The following is a 9,474-nucleotide window of genomic DNA, read 5'->3' on the forward strand; positions in this document are numbered from 1 at the left end:
GGCAGTTGTAAGCAGCCTGGGTTTTTGCTCAGTCTTGCTAAAGCCGCCTACCTATAGCCTGGCAGGGGCACCAAAGTTGCCTGAATTCTCACCCAGTAATGCACCTAAGCTGCCTGCCTTTGAGCTTGAAAGGGGACTGAGGTAGCAAGCCCTGAAGGTGCCTAGATTCTGGCTGGGTACACTGGGGTCTGTAAGCAGTCTGTGCTCTTCCACCTCAGGGGAGTGGGGGCTGGGTGACGATGTACAGGTAGGGGATGGCAGCTGTGCTGGCACTAGTGACAAAGTGTGGACTTATGTGGCTCTTGCTGTGGGGTGGGCGCGCTGCACATGCAATTGTAGTGCAGAGGCAGATGATGTGGGTACGGAATCAGGGGGTGTGGGGGGGAGCGCGGGGTGCGCGGGGGGTCACGGGGTGCGCAGGGGGGCGCTGAGGAGCTTGCGGGAGGCGCGGGGGGCTAGGGGCACAGGGCACGGGGGGGGCGCGGGGTGCGCGTGGGGGCGCAGGGTGCCATGGGGGGAGGGGGCGCGAGGCACACCGGGGTGCGGGATGCCAAGGGACGCCGCAGGGTGCTCTGGACGCATGGGGGGGGCGGGGCTTGCGGGGAGCGGTTGAGGGGGTCGTGCGTGGGGCATGACTGGGCACGCAGGGGCGCGCTCGGGACTACGGGGGCGCCTGGGCTGCGTGCGGCGGGGGGACGAGGGGCGTGCGGGGTGGGGGGCGGGAGGCGCCGAGGCGGGGCAGGGCGCAGGGGGGGGCCAAGGAGCGCTTCAGGGCACACGGGGCTCAGGGCGTGGATGCTCCGGGGCGCGTGGGGGTGGGGGCATAGAGCATGTGGGGAGGGTGGACGGCTAGGAGCGCGGGGCGCTCGGGTGGGCGCAGGGGGGGTGCAGGACGCTGCGGGAAGCCGCGGGGGCTCTGGACTTGGGGGGGCGGGTCGCACGGGGGAGGGGTCAAGGGGGCCGCGGGTCTTGCAGGGGGTGTGGAGCACGCTGAGGTAAGATGGAGCGTGGGACGCTGGGGGACGCTGCAGGACTCTGCAGGGCACTCTGGACGTGGGGCGGGGGTGGGGCGCAAGGGGGGCGGGGGCTCAAGGAGCGCGGGGCTGGGGCGTGGGGGTCTCGGGGCACGCGGGGGGCACGGGGCACACCTGGGCGCCTGGGGCACGGGATGCTGCGTGTGGGTAGGGAGCGTTGGGCGTGTGGGGGGAGGCGGGGGCGGAGGCGGGGGCGGGGGTGGGTGCGTGGGGGGGGCTCGAGGCACATGGGGGTGAGGCCCGGGGGTCTCGGGGCACACGGGGGTGCAGGGGTGTGGGGAACGCCTGGGCCCCCGGGGCGTGGGGTGCTTGGGGCGCGCCTGCTGAGTGTGGATAGGGAGCGTGGGGCGTGCGGGGGTTGGGGCGGGTGGGGGGGTTGTCTCGAGGCGCACGGGGGTGGGGCGCGGGGGTCTGGGGCACGCAGGGGGCATGGGGGCACAGGGCAGGCCTGGTCGCCTGGGGCACAGGAAGCTTCGGTTCGCTGGGGCTGCACCTCTGCGTGTGGATAGGGAGCGTGGGGCGCGCTGGGGGGGAGGGGCGTGCGCGGGCCGCCAGGGCATGTGGGGCTTGGTGCGCACGGGGCGCCGGGCCGCTGAGGTGCCAGGACGCGCCCAATGCAGCGATTCACAACGGGCGGGGTGGTGGGGCGTGGGTCGCGGGGGTGTGTGCTTCCCTCTTTTACCCCGATCTGTGCCCTCCCTCTTCAAAAAGTTCCTAATTTCCCTTTAATACTTACCTTTTTTTCCCCTTGTTGTTTGTAGTGCAGCTAGGCAGTCACCATCTTGACCAAAAGTCCAACACATCAAAAGCATTATCCACCTTGACCAAGTGGGATTTATCCCAGGAACACAAGGGTGGTTCAACATACGAAAATCTGTCAATGTAATACACCACATAAACAATATTAAACATAAAAAGGACATGATCATTTCGATAGATGCAGAAAAGGCCTTCGACAAGATACAACATTACTTCATGATCAAAACATTGGAGAGAATCGGCATGGCCGGTTCACATCTGAATATAATAAAGGCAATATACAAAGCTCCAAAGGCCCAAATAATACTTAATGGAGAGAGACTGGAGGAATTCCCATTGAGATCAGGAACAAGACAGGGATGTCCTCTCTCACCTCTGCTTTTCAATATAGTTCTGGAAGTCCTAGCCCAAGCAATAAGGCAGGAGAAGGAAATAAAAGGGATACAATTTGGAAAGGAAGAAGTTAAGTTAGCGCTATTGGCCGATGACATGATTGTATATGTAAGAGACCCGAGAGACTCCATCCCAAAACTCCTGAAGGTGATTAACTCCTATAGCAAAGTAGCAGGATACAAAATCAATGCACAAAAATCGGAAGCATTTCTGTATGCAAATGACAAAGACACAGAAAAAGAAATAAAGGACATAGTCCCATTTTCAATAGCAACAAAAAAAATAAAATACCTTGGAATAACGTTAACCAAGGAAGTAAAAGATCTATACAACGAAAATATAAAAACTCTCAAAAAAGAAATTGAGGAGGACTTGAAACGATGGAAAGACCTCCCATGCTCCTGGATAGGCAGAATTAACATTGTGAAGATGACAATCCTACCAAAGGCAATATATAGATTTAACGCAACTCCAATTAAAATCCCTACAGTGTTCTTCACAGACATAGAAAAAATGATCTCAAATTTCATATGGAAAGGCAGAAGGCCTCACATATCCAAACATATCCTCAGCAAAAGAAATACCTCTGGTGGCATCACCATACCCGATATAAAGTTATACTACAAAGCCATAGTAATAAAAACAGCATGGTACTGGCATAAAAACAGGAGTATAGACCAATGGAATAGACTTGAGGACCCGGATTTTGGGCCAAGCAACTATAGCTACTTGATATTCGACAAAGGCCCAAACAATATAGACTGGAAAAAAGATAGCATCTTCAACAAATGGTGCTGGACAAACTGGATAACCACATGCAGGAAACTAAAACTTGATCCACACATTTCACCATGCACTACACTCAAATCCAAATGGATCAAAGACCTCAACATAAGACCAGAAACTCGAAAACTACTGGAAGAAAATTTAGGAAGTACCTTCCATGATATAGGAATGGAAAAAGACTTCCTGAATAAAACCCCAGTGGCTCAAGTTCTTAAACAGTCACTCAACCATTGGGATCATATGAAGCTGAAGAGTTTCTTTACAGACAAGCATATAATAAGCAAAGCCAATAGAATACCCACAGATGGGAGAAAATATTTGCAGGTTATCCAACTGATAGAGGCCTTATCTCTAGAATTTACAAAGAACTCAAAAGTCTAAACAATAAGAAGACAAATACCCCACTCACAAAATGGGGCACAGAGTTAAACAGGCAATTCACAGAGGAAGAGATACAAATGGCAAACACACACCTAAGAAAATGTTCATCATCCCTAATCATCAGAGAAATGCAAATTAAAACAACTATGAGATTCCACCTTACCCCAATAAGGATGGCCAACATCAAAAGGCCAAATGAAAATAAATGCTGGCGAGGATGTGGAGAAGCAGGGACACTCATTCACTGTTGGTGGGAATGCAGGATGGCACAACCACTTTGGAAAGCAATATGGAGACTCCTGAAAAAGCTGACTATAGAAATACCAACAGACCCAGTTATACCATTACTGGGCATGTACCCTAAAACCTTCAAACCAAAAGCCAGAGAGATTTGCTCAACCATGTTTGTAGCAGCTCAATTCATAATAGCTAAAAGCTGGAATCAACCCAGATGTCCATCATTAGAAGAATGGATAACAAAGATGTGGTATATCTACACAATGGAATTCTATACAGCAGTAAGAAAAAACGACATAAAGAAATTTGAGGAAAAATGGTTGAACCTGGAACAGATCATTCTCAGCGAACTTACCCAATCACAGAAAAAAAATCGACACATAGTCTCACTCATCTGCAACACCTAAACTGAATCTTCCCAAGATGCCTACATACCCAGCAAGCACCTCATGGACTAGACAATAAGATGGATGGGAGGGCGGGGAGAGAATCAAAGGGTGGAAAACAGTAATCCGGACCCAAACGGCATTGGTACCATAAAATTCTACTTCCTAAAAGACAGACCAAATGGTGAACCTTCACTAGACCCTTACAGGAAACACCTGAACCACAAGACACTGGAGAGGGTAGGATCAAGACTGACCTAAATCTCCTACATCTTCCCTCCCTCCCTCTCCCCCTCTCCCCTCTATCTCTCTCCTCTCTAACTCTTGTATATTAGTTATCCTTTTCCTCAATTTCTTAGTGGACACTGACCTGTAACCCCCACTTCCAGCTTGGGCCTACAATCCACAATGAGCTTTTGATCAGAGAAACCTACAAGGTTTCCCAAAACAATGACAGACTTCTGTCAGAGTACTTGATGACCCACCAAAGGCCAGTGATAAGACCCTATTGCTGAAGACTCCATACACAGCTGACGCGTAAAATGGAATGACATGGCTGGAAGCCAGGAGAGAGTCAGTCCCCAGACAGTCAGAGTGTCTAGTGCCAGAAGGCGCTACATAGGCGACTGGGGGAAATGACCAAGATCTGTCCAAGCAACACATTGTTTAACCTAATTAGCAACAAATAACCGGATGTGATGCCCACACAAGTGCAATAGTGGTACACAGCCATGGTGAGGAATCAATTGCTCTTGATTTGGCTAACTGAACCACTCAGTGGTACCAGACCCATAGCTGGAGCTGGGAAACAAGTCAGAACCATACCCAAACACAAGCCCACTCTACAATATCAAGCTACCATCAATCACGGGGTATAAGAGGGCCTACACCTATCAAGCTGTCTATCAAAAAAGTAAGTGTTATCTCAATTTTCCGGGTGCTAACTTACTCTCCGTTGGAGAATCTGCTTCTCTTTTCCAGATAGATGCAGATCCTAAGAAGAGAGCTGCCCCAACATACCTCAAAAGGGGCCCAACTAAAACTAAGGACAACTGGCGAAATAAGCAAGGGTGATGTTTTCCTGTGAACCGGATACCAGCACAAAGGGGAAGGAGATCAACGCAGAGAAAAATCAACTCCTACCAAATCAGAGAGCCAAAGCCTCAGAGGCCCCCAACACCTCAGCACTGAAGCAGACCAAAAATGAACCCAACATGGCTCAGGGAAATCTTGCGGAAGAGGGGGCGGAAAGAATGTCAGAGTTACATGTTGGGTCATGATTTGCAGAGACATTTATCATACTAATAACTGGGGGCTAACTCCACAATGCACGACCCATTTTCATTAACAAGGAGGGTCTAATGGGAAGGGGTAGATCACAGATGAGCCTAAATAATGGTACCAAACTGCCTGTATTCACTGAAATGAAAACTAATAAATTAAATTAAAAAAAAAAAAAAAGAACCCATCACTTCCCATTAGATCTTTGGAGGATATTGCTTAAGGGAGCTAGTACCACCTTTTGGTAACTTTTGTTTATTTCAGCTTTCTGCTTATTTGACGTGGAAATTGTACCAACAGTCTTTTATTGAATATAGACTGTTGAAAAACATTCTCGTAATGTGATACAATTAGTTGTTTTAAATCATTTTTATGATTATTTGATGTATTTTTCAATTTTGCTATGGATCTGCAATGTGTTATGCTTTAACGTTTTGAGGCTTTTGATGCCTCTTCACCCCCTAGGCTTAGGGCATAAGGGGGTAAGATGTTAGGGACAATAATTAGAAGTAAAAATGGGGACTGTTAGGAGCAACAGTTAGAAGTGAAAATGGGGCATTCACTCAGCAGTGACAAGATCACCATGGCAAGCAGGGGCCAAGACCAGAGACCCACTGCCAGCTGATATGCTGATATGAGTTAACTCTAAGGTGGCTATCAGCAGCCAGGATGACTGAGGGAAAAATGGGTATAAGAACCCCAGCAAAAGCTCAGAAAATTGTCACTCAATTCAGAGAGGCAGATTCCACGTATCTGTCTGTGTTGCTGTGAAAAGAAGCACCCCATGGGACCCCTGGGCAGTCCAGCACAGAGTGTAGCAAGGCCTGAACCCTGAACACTGCCCACGGGCCAAGTGATGTCACATGTGAGTGCCCCAGGAGGTTAGGGTAGTTGAGAAGATAAGGGAAAAAGGGGATCTGACTTGATTAACATGTGTGAAGATTGGATAGTGTGGCAACTGAATTAACATAATCTGCCTTTTAAGTAATGAGTTTAGTGCACACAACACAATGTCAGATGGCCATGGGTCTATTGGGGATCAGTGGCAGAATACGGTAGCTTGAATGTATGTCCCCCATAGACTCAGGTGTTTTAGTAAAATTGAGTTTGCAGATTCAGCCCCTAGTAGGCAGACTTCTGATGGGGGTCACTTTTCACTGGGGGCAGGTCTGAATTCCAATGTCCCCTGGATCTGCAAGCTTGAAATAAACCCCTTCCTCCCACAAATTGTATCTGGTTTAGATGCTCATCCCAGCAATGTGGAGCTGACTGCAACAACCACCACAGTGTGGGTCCTGGGGAGCAGAACTCAGGTCCTCATGCTTGTGCGGCAAGGACTTTAGCCACTGAGTTATTTTCACATAAGTTATTCTTTTGGTTCTAAAACTGGACCTTTCCATCCACAGTCCATAGTGATAGAAGATGACCTAAACACACAGGCAGGACAAATTAAGCATTTAAAAAGAGTTCAGGCTTTGTGTATTCAGGAAGCTATATGCCCAGTTGCATATGATCAATAGATCATAGATGACCGATTTTAGTGGGAGAGAACTGGTGGCAAGGATAGAAGTGTGGAAGGCATGGTGGTGCTATAGGCAGAAAAGGATGAAAGGGTGATTTAGAGGAAGAGAGAGGGCAATAAGCATTCTGGAAAGATGTCAGCATAGGCAATTTCTTTTCCTACCCTCCCTATCTTAAATAACACAGAGAATATGTGGGTATGTGAAGTTTACCTATGGATTCAGGTATTGACATTGCAGTATAGAAATAAGAGCACATAGTCAAATTCATAGGTCAAATTATTTTTAGAACCATAAGTATTAATAGACTATGTGAAGTCTGAAAAGAATCAATCCCATAGTTTACTAAGAGGTAACCACATATAGCCTGAGAGACATGTGGAATCTACTCAATATTCCCAGATCTGAAAGAATCCCATTGGCCCTTGCTAAGCCAACCTCTTGGTAAAGAAGCATATTCCTTAGCCTCACTTCCTAAGTGTCCACCATTGCCCAAGACACTTCTAGTCACTAGACATATTCAGGTATGATGGGCATTCACATTACTGGATATTGGTGAAGAAGAAGGAGGAGATGGAGGATGAGGAAGAGGAAGAGAAGGAGATGGAGAAGGAGAAAAGACATAAGAAAGAAGAAATCAGGAAGAGGAGGAAGAGGGAGAAGGTTAATGTCCATTAGCTACTTCCTGGCTGCCATGAAGTGAGCAGCCTCCTCCACCCACCACATTGCTGAAGACACCACATGCTTTGGATGCAGGACACAGGAATCAAGTTATAACTTAACTGGAATCTTCCTCCCTGCTGAGTAGTGGCCATGGTGCTAGAAAGTGCTGTAAGGACTAATGAGGGTTAGAAGTCATCAGTGGCCTTAACTAGCAGTGGACCCTGAAAGCTAAAAAAGTGGCTAGCCAGGCAATATGTGCCCACTAGTTCTCTTTGCTTATATTAGAGGGGCATTTTATGGAAGAAACTGTGCCAGATACTAAAACCCTAGCTTATGCCTGGAATGGTCATAAGCCCTATGAGGGAAGGCAATGCTATTGTTTAGATAAATGGATATATTATGACCATGAAATTACTTTCTAAATATTTATGTTTATGCCCATATATTAGTACTACTCTTGCTTTTGGTCAGAAAAATTTCTCTTTCAGATGATTATGACTTCTGGGGAATTCAAAGCTGATCAAAATGCTGAGAAGGAACAGTGGAGTGTTCAGCAGTGAGTTATCTCTATAACACCCTCCAAGGTCCAGGGAAAGGGACCATTGCAAAAGTGGTGATAGAAAGAATGTAAGAGACAAAGGATGGTGAGGAGTACATTGGAACAGTGTCTTCCAAACACAAAGTGCTAGTTGCATTTATAACTTCACAGCAGCCATTGTTAGTTGCACAAATCCTGCCTAATATTGGGTCCATCAACATGTTATCCTGAATGGAGGAGGGCAAAAAAAAAAAAAAAAAAGAAAAAAAAAGACATCTAAATTGAAGATGAAGAAATGTTTCAGTGGAGAGGAATTACATATAATTTTTAAATGATATATTTAATAATTTCAAAATTGAACTCAATAGTAATTAAAAACCAATCACACAGAGTTGCCTCCCACCTACAGAAAGCTAGAGGTGCAGTTACAGAGAGTAATTCCTTCACTGTGCATGAAAGAGTCACTGAGCTATACGCAGGGGCACTTCTTTCAAACCAGAGGTTTTTCTCTTCCACTTCCTCTCTAGTTTTCCCTGGTGTGATGGTTAATTTTGATTGTTTACTTGACAGGATTTATAATCTTCTAGGGTGCAGTCTTCTGGGCATGTCTGTCCATGAGGGTATTTCCAGAGAGATTACGTTAGATGGGAAGACCCAACTTGAAAGGCGGCACCATTCATTCCGTGGGTGGGGCTCCTGAACTGAGGTGAAGGAGAAGACATGGCAGCACCCTTTGTCACTCTGCCACTGTGATGCCATGTGACCAGCAGCCTCACACTCCTGCCACCTTGCCTTCCCTACCACAAAAGACTGTAACCTCAAATTATGAGCCAAAACAGGTTTCATCCTTAAGTTGTATTTGTTATGTAGGCTGTCATAACAATGACAAAAGTAACTAACCCACTTGGTATCTGGTAACTTGCCATTAGAAATGCACTCCTTTAGGACTAACACAGTGTATGTCCAGATTGTCAGCATTAACATAAGTTGCTGTTAACTTGTTATAGTTTATTAATTGATTTGTTAATTGAAGTGAATGCAGTGAGGACAGGTTTCTCGTAAAGGGCAATGGGAGTAAAGTGTACATTTATGGAGACCAGATCTAAATTAAAAAAAAAAAATTCACTGAATGCTCAGGAAGGCAAAACAGCCTGGACCTGAGATCAGAAGAGGCATCAACACTCATAGGAGAAAGAGAGTGACCAAAGGGCCAAGGACATAGTATAGGAGGTTCATGGATTTTTCCTGAGCTATCCCTATCCCCAGGATAAGGTATATTCATGTACTTATGGGGATGGCTATGTACTTTATACAAGCCAAGGTCATGAATCAGTTATAATTTGTTTCAGATTTGGCAAGTTTAGTCAATCCTTGATATCTGTGGGTACTGTAGTCCTTGTATAAGATGACACAGTAGCTGCATGTAGGCTGCACACACTCTTGTACTTTTTAAATGATCCCTGGATTACTTAAAATATTAATGCCATGCTTGTACA

The sequence above is a fragment of the Jaculus jaculus genome, chromosome 3 (genome assembly GCF_020740685.1).
Source record: "Jaculus jaculus isolate mJacJac1 chromosome 3, mJacJac1.mat.Y.cur, whole genome shotgun sequence".
In the NCBI taxonomy this organism is placed as follows: domain Eukaryota; kingdom Metazoa; phylum Chordata; class Mammalia; order Rodentia; family Dipodidae; genus Jaculus; species Jaculus jaculus.